This window comes from Bison bison, unplaced genomic scaffold (assembly GCF_000754665.1).
Source record: "Bison bison bison isolate TAMUID 2011002044 unplaced genomic scaffold, Bison_UMD1.0 scf7180017864041, whole genome shotgun sequence".
Lineage (NCBI taxonomy): Eukaryota > Metazoa > Chordata > Mammalia > Artiodactyla > Bovidae > Bison > Bison bison.
In genome coordinates, this window is record NW_011494613.1 from 5,041,026 (window position 1) to 5,053,664 (window position 12,639).

General features: G+C 38.1%; 1 long non-coding RNA gene across 3 annotated transcripts in view; it reads left to right on the forward strand.

Annotated features, from left to right (window-relative positions):
- The window catches only part of LOC104985262, a 52,693-nt gene that overhangs the window by 4,232 nt on the left and 35,822 nt on the right, over window positions 1-12,639 (forward strand). For 2 of the 3 annotated variants that reach the window (XR_824873.1, XR_824872.1), the window contains exons 2-5: window positions 3,681-3,789; window positions 7,373-7,449; window positions 9,198-9,325; window positions 9,503-9,594. This is a non-coding gene — a long non-coding RNA (uncharacterized LOC104985262). The remainder of the gene's footprint in view (window positions 1-3,680; window positions 3,790-7,372; window positions 7,450-9,197; window positions 9,326-9,502; window positions 9,595-12,639) is intronic. The other variant, XR_824874.1, reaches the window with a different exon arrangement.

Below are 12,639 nucleotides of genomic sequence, written 5' to 3' on the forward strand. Positions count from 1 at the left end.
ACTCTCAAGAGTCTTCTCCAGCACCACAGTTCAAAACCATCAATTCTTTGGCACTCAGCTTTCTTCACAGTCCAACTCTCACATCCATACATGACTACTAGAAAAACCATAGCCTTGACTAGACGGACCTTTGTTGGCAAAGTAATGTTTCTGCTTTTCAATATGCTATCTACATTGGTCTTAACTTTTCTTTGAAGGAGTAAGCGTCTTTTAATTTCATGGCTGCAGTCACCATCTGCAGTGATTCTGGATCCCCAAAAAATAAAGTCTGAGACTATTTCCACTGTTTCCCCATCTATTTCCCATGAAGTGATGGGACCAAATGCCATGATCTTCGTTTTCTGAATGTTGAGCTTTAAGCCAACTTTTTCACTCTCCGCTTTCACTTTCATCAAGAGGCTTTTGAGTTCCTCTTTCTGCCATAAGGGTGGTGTCATCTGCATATCTGAGGTTATTGATGTTTCTCCCAAGTATATTAAATTGTTTTTGACTTATGGTATTTTTGACTTATGATGGATTTATTGGAACAGAACCCCATTATAAGTCAAGGAGGACCTCTGTATCAATCTGCTATAAAATAAAATGCTGCTTCTTAGTGTTGTTTTTAAATTTTTAGTTTCATTTAATGTGAAAATAATTTAATTTTCATATTAAATGAACGATGGTAGGAATACTATTATTAATAACATTGAGCTAAGACATGAATTAATAAGATATGATTACGCTCAGTTACGATTGAAAAACAGTGTATTTCAGGGACTTCCCTGGTAGTCCCGTGCAAGGGGTGCTGGTTGGGGAGCTAATACTTCACATGCCTTGTGGCCAAAAACCCAAAACATTAAATAAAAAGAAACTATTGTAACATGTTCAGTAAAGACTGGTCCACGTCTTTAAAAATGGTCCACATAAAAAATTCTTTAAAAAAGTGCATTTCAATAATGGTGTACAATTTATTTTATTAAGCCAGAATCTTTAATATTAATCCATTAAGCATGTATTGAGTATGTATGTTCTTAACATGTAAAATGACTTAGGTTGTTTCTCTTGACATTTACTATACTACATAAACTATAAATTATTTTGGGGAAACTATTTTTGAGAAAGTAACAAATTGACTTCTTTAAAGGACAGAATGAAATCACATTTTGTGAAGTTTTAATGTCGGAATGTGTAATGTTGGATGTATAATTCAAAGTGTGGGAGGAAGTACTGACGTTATGAAGACCATAAGTACTCAGTAGTACTAAGCTTCTGGTTCCAAAAGTGACACATTGTCTCTATGGCAACTACCCATGCTTATTTGGATTTGAAACCCAGGCAACGAATAATGGATAAGAGTATAGCATCAAGATGGATATGGACCCTGGTGGGGTGGTATGTGTGCCTGCTGATGGTCAAGTGTTTGTCCTGTTTCTCTTGTTTATTATGATTGATTTTTTTGTAGAGATACCTTAATTCTTGTTAATGTGTTTTTCTGGAGAAAAACATTCAATGTTCTTATGTTCTTCCTTTTCTAACATGCTAAAGTTAATGCTTTTTCCAATTTGGTTATTAGGATATTAAATATATTTTCCCTCTGGCTTTCTCTGCGTTGCCAAACAGTAGTTATAAAAATATACTGAATCATTTGAAATTTCAATACAGAAAAAATCTGTGACAAAAATTTTATGTTAATTACATTATGAAAAGATGTTCAAGGCTACCAGTAAACATGCAAGTTGCCTAAATTCAAAAATTTTTTAAAGAATTTTTTTTTTTTTTTTCCTGAGCAGGGTATGAGTTTCAGACACTGCTGGCTGGTAGAGATGATGTAACTTCCTTCCAGTTATCTATTAGCTGCATCCATAAGTTTACTTAGAGGCACAGGAGCCTCCTGGGAGATTAGAACTGATAATTTGATTCTTCCTCTCCACCCTTGTCTGAGGGATTGGGATGGTTCCTAGAGAGGTTGTATTACAGGAAAAAGAAACAAAGAACTGAAGGACACTTCTTTAGGAAAAGTCTGCACTGCTAAGCTGGATGCAGGACAAAGGACCAAGTGTTTTTTTTTTTTTTCTGTTAATAGTTGCACCGTGTTGTTGATGTCAGAACTGATCTTAACCAAGCCACTCACAAGTTGGTTGTGCAAGTTTGTGAACTGGAAGATCTATATCAATGGAGAGATTGATAGCTCATATCCTAAAGGCTTATATCCACCTGCAATGCAGGAAACTCCAGTTCTATTCATGGGTTGGGAAGATTCCCCTGGGGAAGGGGTAGGCTACCCATTCCAGTGTTCTTGGGCTTCCCTGGTGGCTTAGATGGTAAAGAATACACCTGCAATGTGGGAGACCTGGGTTTGATCCCTGGGTTGGGAAGATTCCCTGAAGGAGGGCATGGCGACCCACTCCAGTATTCTTGCCGGGGGAATCCCCATGGACAGAGGAGCTTGGTGGGCTACTCTGTAGCAAAGAGTCTGACATGACTGAGTGACCAAGTACAGCACATCCTAATGGAGTCAGGAGCAACAGGGGAAGAATTGGGTTCTCAGCAACATAATAGGTAGTGGGGAGGACTGTGGCTTACCAGAGGATGCTTTTCCCAATGGGAAACTGGGCTCTGTGTTTCCAAGTTTACTAATTTATCAGGAGAAACTAAAATTCTAACTTTTTAAAAGATGAAATGTCTTGATTTTCAGCTTTCACATAAAAAATATTCTGTAGGGCAAACATAACCAGATTCAAGCAAAACCAGAAATCTGGCAGGATGCTGGATTACAACTTCTTAACCAAAGAACTCTCATGTGTGTGGGCTGGAGCCACTTTGTGTTCCAAGAGCAGGGCCTGCTAGCTAATTCCTGTGTTTCAGTTCCACTCCTTCAACTATTTTATATATATGTATTTTCATTCATTCCTTTCAGAGTTTAAAGAAAAAAGAAAGAGGTTTAACTTGAATGTCTTATTTTTATAGCATTACTATTTTCTTGCCTTTAATTCAAGGGATTGAATGTTTCTATAGGTACCTTTTGTAGTTAAAAGCTGAATATTGCTATCTTTAATGCAAGTTGATACCTTGACTTCTAGTCAACATCAGTAATTGACTGATTTTAATTATCTTGGTTCGAATTGTACAGCTTATATTGTGTATGGGCAGTATCCCACAGTTACTCCAAGGGTGCTGTCTCTAAGTAGTCATTTTAATTGGGTTCCTTTAGTTTCTTTACTAGTTTATGTAATGCGGGGATTTTTTTTTTTTCATTTTCTTTTTTTAGAGATACTTTAGGGAGTTTTGAGGACATCCATACGCATACATTAGAACACACCTGAGCCTCCCCGGAACTAGATGGGGAACTAAAAACAGTAATTAATTGTTCCATGGAAGTGGAAGTGAAAGTCGCTCAGTCGTGTCCAACTCTTTGCGACCCTATGGACTATACAGTCCATGCAATTCTCCTGGCCAGAATACTGGAGTGGATAGCCTTTCCCTTCTCTAGGGGATCCTCCCAACCCAGGGAATCGAATTCAGGTCTCCCACATTGTGGGCGGATTCTTTACCAGCTGAGCCACAAGGGAAGCCCAGTTGTTCCGTAGTCTCTCCTTTTCAGCAGGCGTCCTTTGCTCTTTTCTTTTGCATAGGGCCCAGCTGCTGGCCCTGACTAGTTTACATGGTCTTCTAGTTCAAGTATCTACTTTCATTTGCAGGTTTATTCTTTGTCTCCAGTTGAAGTTCGTGTGAAGATCTCACTGGATTATTCTGGAAGATATGCCACAAAAAAGTTGATCATATTCCTCTTGATTGGCTTACTTTAAGGTGAAGTGTCCTGCCCTAGTCCATTTAGCTGAGTTAAGGAGGATGTAGTAATGTGCGGAGTGCTTTAGGCAGAGGGATGTGGGGATTTGGGTGAAGAGAGGAAGGAACTTTGTTCAGAACAGGATGTGGGCCAGCATCTATCTGCTCATCTGCTTGATACCATGGCTCAGTAATAACCTTTGATCCAGAGATGCCTGGAACTCTGTATTGAACAAAATTGGTCTAAGCTGTCAACAGATCTTTTAAATAGTTGTTGAAAAGTGTTTGGACAGTCTTTTTGCCTTTCCTTACTGCTTGAATATCCAGCAGACTTCCAGGTTATATGAGTTGAGTAGCTACGAGACTCTGCCATGAAGAAATACATTCTTAATGTTCAATTATGGCAAGATTCTCAATGTAATATCTAACCTTTGGAAAAATCTGTTAAGCTTTTTAATTGCTGAAAAGGTGAAATGAAGTAAATATTTTCATGTAGTAAACTTTAATTGAAGTGTTGCTTTGCTCTAAGATAAAGAAGTTTCACTTGATTTGCTAACTCTGATCAGTTTTGGAGGGTGAGGAGTACTGTATTGAGATGAATTTTGGAATTTGAGATTGTTCCCTTGTGTTACTGGGCAGAGTGCCATGTTTGATTTGTGATGTCCGCCATGGATGGAAAGAATTGTTGACCTGAATGACCTGTGTTTTATTTGTAGTTTGGGTTAATTATTGTTTAAATAATCTGTTAGTGTTGGTTTTCTATCTTCCTTTTCTTGTACCTATATACTTTTTGGTGGGTAGTATTCATATCAATTCTCTATATTGTGAGTAACAGCAGATCACTTAAGTCTTTAAGTTTTATAAGTAAATTTTTCCATATTAAGAATTCTTTATGGCAAAAGTGATGTTAAGTAAATTTCTAAATATTAAATTTACTAGCCCCTAACTGCATTCTCTAGGAATGTGAACTACTTCTGCATTTGTACTGAATATAAAGGGGAGACTCATACTTTTGTACCACAATGAAAGTATAAGTTTCCTTTCACTTACACAGTTTTTTCCATGGTATTCAGTTTATATATAGGAATATTCTCTCATCTCTAAAGTCTAGCATTTAAGGGAGAAGTTTCTAGTAGAAATTCGTTACTTTTTTTCTTAGAGTAATACGTGAACATGTCAACAAAAAAATGTAGTACAGCAGTACTTTTGATGTAAAGCAACAGTATTCCTTGCCACTAGTTGTTAGGCCTACCCCCATAAACAAACATTTGAACTAATTTATTGTTTGTTCTTCAGGAAACTTTAAATTATTATGCTTTTACCTACACTCCTTGGTTGATTAAACACCATCTATTTCCTCCACTTTATAAAAGATGAAGATTTAGTTCAGTTACTTCCTTTTCCCTCCCCCAGTTCCTACCAGTGTTTGGTAGTTAATTGTAATTTTAAGTTTTTTTCGTGTGTGTGTGGATATACACACATACAGTTACATATATATTTACTGAGGTAACATTGACTTATTATAATATGTTGTAATATTGGCTTATAATATGTGTACAGCATAATAAATTGACAACTTTATGCACAGCAAAGTGCTCACTACCAAAAAGTCTAGTTTCCATCCATCACCATACACCCTCTTTATCCATTTGTTTTCTCCCCAATCCCCTTTTCCTCTGGTAACCACCAGTCTGTTCTCTGTATCCATGTGTGTGTGTGTGTTCTGTTTATTTTTAAAAATATTCCACATGTGGGTGAAATCATACAGTATTTGTCTTTTTCTCTTTGGCTTGTTCATTTGGCATAATACCTTCAGGTTCCCTCCATGTTGTACCAGATTGCAAAATTTAATCTTTAATGTCTTGGTTCTTATATTAATCATCTTTGACTGCATAGTAGTCACAATCTTTGTGTGCAGGAGAGTGAATTGTGACAGATTAGGTAACTGTTCAGCAGATATTTACTTCTTGGCCAGAAGAACTTGGGAAGAAGTGACTGCACCAGTTCTGAGCCTAGGCTTTAGGAGCTATTAAATGTTTCCACTTGCCACTCTGGGAGTTGCCAATCTTTGCATAATAAAACAGGTCCCAGGCATCTGCTGGCCACTGTATAGCCCTAGATAGAAACACATGGGAAAGATGTCAACTTGATCTACAGCCTGAAACAGAACTGCCCCAATTGACTTAAATAATTTATTTCTCGAAGTGAGAAATACATGCTTATTTTTGTATGTTATTGATATTTTGTGTTTGCTTATTTTGCCTGAAAAGGTGATTAATTTAAAAATGGGTACCTCAGAGTGGGGTGCAGCTATAACAGAAACTTCAATTACATACCATTGGCTTTGAAACTGGTTGGTGGTTAGCAAGGAAACCACTACAGGAGGCTGGGAAAATGGTGAATTGTGTTACGTAGTAGCAAAACTTTTGATAAACTGTTGTCTGTGGTATCATGGAAGGCAGTTTAACTAATGAAGTTGCAGTTTTGGACAAGGAAATTTGTTGGCTGAAAGTTGAAAGCATGTGCTAGTTGCTATTGGCCACACAGGGTAAGGTACTACAAGAATAGTTCAATCTACCACATCTGACCTCTTGGTGATAATCATTCATGTCCCTCCCATTCCAGTGACCTAGTTCTTTGTCTTAATATGCATGTGTGATGGAACATGCCAGCTGTCAGGCTCTCCTTTAGTGTGGGTGGATAGAAAGCCGACTGTTAGGATGCTCATATTCCAAATGCCACAAAGAGGAAGGCCTGCCTCTGGGTTACTAAAACCAAAGCTTAATTTTTCTGTTGATATTTTCCCCTTCCTCCTTTTCCTATTTCCTTTTTAAAAAAGAGGCTATCGTTAGTAAGTGTGCTATTTGCCGAAACCAGTAAACCTGAAAATTCAATGACTTAACAAAAAAGCATTTTAGTTTTTTGCTTCTTTAGTCGTCCAATGAGGGTCTTCTCAGCAGGCAACTTTCCTTCCTGTGATTTAGTGTACTGAATTTCTTTTGTGATTCTGCTATCCTTAAAATTCCTTGTGGTTCTCTGTCTCCTTCTAGAGGAAGGGAAGGAGAGAATGGAGAAGACACTTCATTACCTGGCAGGGAAATGACCCATTACTTCTATTTCATTCCATTGGCTAAAACTAGTCATATGGTAGTACCTAGGTACAAGAGGGCTCTGAGAAGGGGTGGGTGGTTTGGCTAAGCAGTTCCTTCTTGGAGACAACTCTATCTTATAGAAGGAGGTGTGTTAATTTAGGTTGATAGTTGAACATCTTTGCCACAAAGGAGAGTTATCTTCTTGTTATTTTTGGTTAGGGATAAATATTAGGCTTCCATGTATGCTTTGTGAGTAGAGGTGGAAGAGGAAGATAAATGTGGAGTATTTGACTGGGTACAGTTTTTCTATATTCAGGTATTCTGGTTGTCTCTGTCCTTAGCTACTCCCTTCTTTAATGACCCTTTGAGACAGCTCCTCGGGTATCCCTGAGCCTAGAATCCCTCTGGGGTTCCAGGGGGCAGGTCAGCTTTCATCTCAGTTGCAGCTTCCTCCTATTGTAGTCTGTTCTGTTTAATTTGTTAATACACTCCTGTCTGTTTTTGTCTTTCAGAAATTCGTTGCTGGCCAAATCTCTTGCTGGCCAATGATCAACTCTTTCCAAGCTGAGTTTTCTTTACTGTTATACAGGTGAAGTATCTGTACATTGTTTTTTATTTTAAATTTTAGAAGTCAGGTGTAGTAAATATAGAATATTTTCAATTAGTACCTCTAACAGAATTTCAAGTATTTTTTAACACCTGCTACTTAATGAAGATGCTTTCCATCCATCATCTACTGAGCACTTTTCCAGGCTCTGGAGGACATGAAAAAAGGTCTAATATATAACACTGTAAGTGTAAAGTCCCTCCTCAGCCGGGCCACTCCCAGCTTACTTTTTCAAAGACACTGATTCTATCATGGTACTTCTTTAGAAATATTTGGGACTTTTTCCTCACTTATCTTTCCCTCTGTAAGCCCTACCTGGCTCTTAGTTCCCTCTCTCGCAGTACATGCCCCTCAAGTAAGAGCGATTCAGTTCATTGTGTCAGCAACATGCCATGTCAGTTCTCACATCTGTGCCTTTGTACATACATGTAGTGTCCACTTTCCAGAGTTACTGTCCCTTTCATATCTGAGTCCTGCTTAAACAAATGCTGAATTCAAGTTTCAGTTTTTTTCCAAATAAATGAATATTCATTAATTTAAACCCTGAGTTGTTTAGATATATGCTGTTCAAAGGGCATTCTGTAAATTCTTTTCCCATTTAGGTTATTGCAGAATATTGAGCAGAATAACCGAATCACCTTGCTAAACACCTGCAATTAACGCAACATTGTTAGTCAACTATGCTCCAGTACAAAATAAAAATTTAAAAACAAAATGAAAAAACCCAAAGTGCAGTCTGCAGACTGATAGCAGTGTGTGGACTATTACCACTGTGCTGAAATATAAGTACAGAAATTAAGAATAAGCTTTAGAAACTTTTATAGGAATTTGACAGAGAAATTATATGCCTGTCAAATTTATAATAAAATTTGGTTTCTATTTGACATGTTTAAAAAATTCTGGTAATTCATTTAAATTTCATTTTATAAAAGGCTCGGTCCACAAAGGATTAGAAAAATTTTTTAAATGGCATTTTACCACAGATAGTTCAAGAAGCATTTATTGGGGCTACCTTAGTGGCTCAGTGGTAAAGAATCCCCCTGCCAATGTAGGAGATTGTTTCAATCCCTGGTCCTGCAAGATCACACATGTGGCAGAGCAGCTAAGCCCATGAGTCACAACTATTGAGCCATATGCTGCCACTGCTGAAGCCTGTGCTTAGAGCCTATGCTAGTGCACTGCAACTGGAGAGTAGCCCCCATTTGCCACAAGTAGAAAAAAAAGAAACATTTATTTTAGGCATCTTGTGGGATATTAGTTCCCTACCAGGGACTGAACCCAGGTCATAGCTGTGAAAGTGCTGTGGACCACCAGGGAATTTCCAAGAAGCACTAATTTAGACTGCAAAGATTATGAGTATTTAGCGATGAAGAGATTAGAAGAGGATTTCACAAAGGGCACAAAGGAGATGAGATCTCTTTTTGAAAGGTGACTGAGATTCAGATGGTTGTAAAGCTCTGTGGCATTTCTAGCAGGAATAACGAGGTTTTGGATTACCAATGAAGAGAGTTGTGCTATTAATAATATGATCTGTGGTGACGAAGGAGAAAAAGGGTCCTAGCAGAGTATATGAGACTAGTTTATAGTTTTAATCACACAGAATCCTAAGGTGGTAAGTTTGGAACTCACAGCTTCAGTAAGGGAATTTGTACTTATTCTTTTGGTGGAAATTGCTGCATCTGAAGAGAAGCCTTAGCATCTTACTTGACTCTGCTCTGATTATATTTCAGGACTATCATGAAGATGCATTGAAAGTTACACACACTGGAGGAGTGTGATATCCCTTTCAGTTGGTAATCTTCCTGTCGTGAAAGTTGCTTGCCAGCTTTACTTTTGAATGAACACAGTAAACACCAAGGTGAAAATATCAATGAAAAAAATCTACTCTCCATACTATGTATATTTCCCTGTATGTTCTGAACCTGCTTATAGCCACCTACCACAGTAGTCTGTAGTTTCTGTTTGCCAAACTATTAAAAGTCTTAGTTACAATCATATTTTTTTTTCTACTGTTCTACCTTGACTTTCCCTTCAGCTCTTCTCAGGATTGAGATATGGAAAGATCCTTCTGTCCTTTACCACACAGTTCCTTTGTCAGGAATTCCAGGATTTCCTCCAAGTTTGCAAGTATGTATTTGACTTAATTCCTTAATTTCAACACTGACTGTTTCATTTTATGTTCTCCTACTTTTGTAATTAGGTTGACTCAAATAATAAATAAAGATTTTATTTATTTTTTACTTGAAATATAGTTGACATCAATATTACCTTAGTTTTAAGTGAAAACAGTGATTTGACATTTATATACATTATGGGCTTCCCCAGTGGCTCACATGGTAAAGAATCTGCCTGCAATGCAGGAGACACAGGTTTGATCCCTGGGTAGGGAAGATCCCCTGGAGAAGGAAATGTCAACCCACTCCAGCATTCTTGCGTGGAAAATTCCAAGGACAGAGTAGCCTGGCAGGCTACAGTCTTTGGGGTCGCAAAGAGTCACACATGACTGAGCGACTAACACACACATACATTATGAATTGATTACAACTGTAAGTTTTTTAACCAAATGTCACCATACATATTTATTACAGTATTATCAACTGTGTTGCTTGTGGTGAACATTACGTCTTGGTTACTCATTTGTTCAGTAGCTGGAGGTTTGTATTTCTGAATCCCCTTTACCTATTTTACCCAGCCCCCACCCAGTTCCCCTCTGGTGTGCACCAGTTTGTTATCTGTGTCTCTGACTCTGTTTCTCTTTTGATTTCCTTTGTCTTGTTTTGTAGAGTCCATATATAAGTGAAATTGCATGGTATTTGTGATTTCTCTGACTTATTTCACTTAGCATAATACTCTGTAAATCCATCCTTCTTGTGAAGGTTTGTCTTCCCAGTTCTAGTGCCACAAGCTAGGAAGCCTGACAAGGGGCTCAGACGCCTTACTCTCTAGGGTTAATGTCTGCGGTTGTGATACCCCTCCTAATTGTGGGTTGCTGCACTAGGGTGAGGGTTCTGTGCCCCTCGTACCCATTTTCTTTTATATCTTTAATTGTAGAAAATGTATTCTGCTAGTCTTTAAGTCATTTTCAGAGATAATTATTCTATATGTAGTTCTATGTGTGTGTCCGTTGGAGAAGATGAGCTTGGGATTTTCCTACTCTGTCCACCATCTTGATCTTCTAGATCCAATCTGATAAAAATTATTTTCAATTAAAAAAACTTGTTTTTATCTTGTTCTCTATTTTCCTTTGTCAGTTTTATCTTGGATCACAGCTTTTCTTCTTACTGAATTACAGTGATAGGAATTCAGAGACATGGAATTAAAAAGAATATTGATATAATCATTGCTTCTGGAGAATTAGCATTACAGTACATATATGAGCTGAATTAGTTTTTTTTTGTTTTGTAGTAAAATATACATAACAAATTCAGACTTAAATTGAAGAAAGTGGGGAAAACCACTAGACCATTCAGCTATGACCTAAATCAAATCCCTTATTATTATACAATGGAAGTGAGAAATAGATTTAAGGGACTAGATGTGATAGAGTGCCTGATGAACTATGGATGGAGGTTTGTGACGTTATACAGGAGACAGGGATCAAGACCATCCCCAAGAAAAAGAAATGCAAAAAAGCAAAATGGCTGTCTGAGGAGGTCTTACAAATAGCTGTGAAAAGAAAAGAAGGAAAAAGCAAAGGTGGAAAGGAAAGATATACCCATTTGAATGCAGAGTTCCAAAGGATAGCAAGGAGAGATAAGAAAGCCTTCCACAGCGATCAATGCAAAGAAATAGAGGAAAACAGTAGAATGGGAGAGACGAGAGATCTCTTCAAGAAAATTAGAGATACCAAGGGAACATTTCATGCAAAGATGAGCTCGATAAAGGACAGAAATGGTATGACCTAACAGAAGCAGAAGATATTAAGAAGAGGTGGCAAGAATACACAGAAGAACTGTACAAGAATGATCTTCACGACCCAGATAATCAAGATGGTGTGATCTCTCACCTAGAGCCAGACATCCTGGAATGTGAAGTCAAGTGGGCCTTAGGAAGCATCGCTACAAACAAAGCTGGTGGAAGTGATGAAATTCCAGTTGAGCTCTTTCAAATCCTGAAAGATGATGCTGTGAAAGTGCTGCACTCAATATGCCAGCAAATTTGGAAAACTCAGCAGTGGCCACAGGACTGGAAAAGGTCAGTTTTCATTCCAATCCCAAAGAAAGGCAATGCCAAAGAATGTTCAAACTACTGCACAATTGCACTCATCTCACATACTAGTAAAGTCATGCTCAAAAGTCTCCAAGTCAGGCTTCAGCGATACATGAACCATGAATTTCCAGATGTTCAAGCTGGTTTTGGAAAGGCAGAGGAACCAGAGATCAAATTGCCAACATCCGCTGGATCGTGGAAAAAGCAAGAGAGTTCCAGAAAAACATCTATTTCTGCTTTATTGACTATGCCAAAGCCTTTGACTGTGTGGATCACAATCAACTGTGGAAAATTCTGAAAGAGGTGGGAATACCAGACCACCTGACTTGCTTCCTGAGAAACCTGTATGCAGGTCAGGAAGCAACAGTTAGAACTGGACACGGAACAACAGACTGGTTCCAAATAGGATAAGGAGTACGTCAAGGCTGTATGTTGTCACCCTGCTTATTTAACTTCTATGCAGAGTACATCATGAGAAACACTGGGCTGGAAGAAACACAAGCTGGAATCAAGATTGCCGGGAGAAATATCAATAACCTCAGATATGCAGATAACACCACCCTTATGGCAGAAAGTGAAGAGGAACTAAAAAGGGTCTTGATGAAAGTGAAAGAGGAGAGTGAAAAAATTGGCTTAAAGCTCACATTCAGAAAACGAAGATCATGGCATCTGGTCCCATCACTTATGGGAAATAGATGGGGAAACAGTGGAAACAGTGTCAGACTTTATTTTTTTGGGCTCCAAAATCACGACAGATGGTGACTGCAGCCATGAAATTAAAAGACGCTTACTCCTTGGAAGGAAAGTTATGACCAACCTGGACAGCATATTCAAAAGCAGAGACATTACTTTGTCAACAAAGATCCGTCTAGTCAAGGCTATGGTTTTTCCAGTGGTCATGTATGGATGTGAAAGTTGGACTGTGAAGAAAACTGAGTGCCGAAGAATTGATGCTTTTGAACT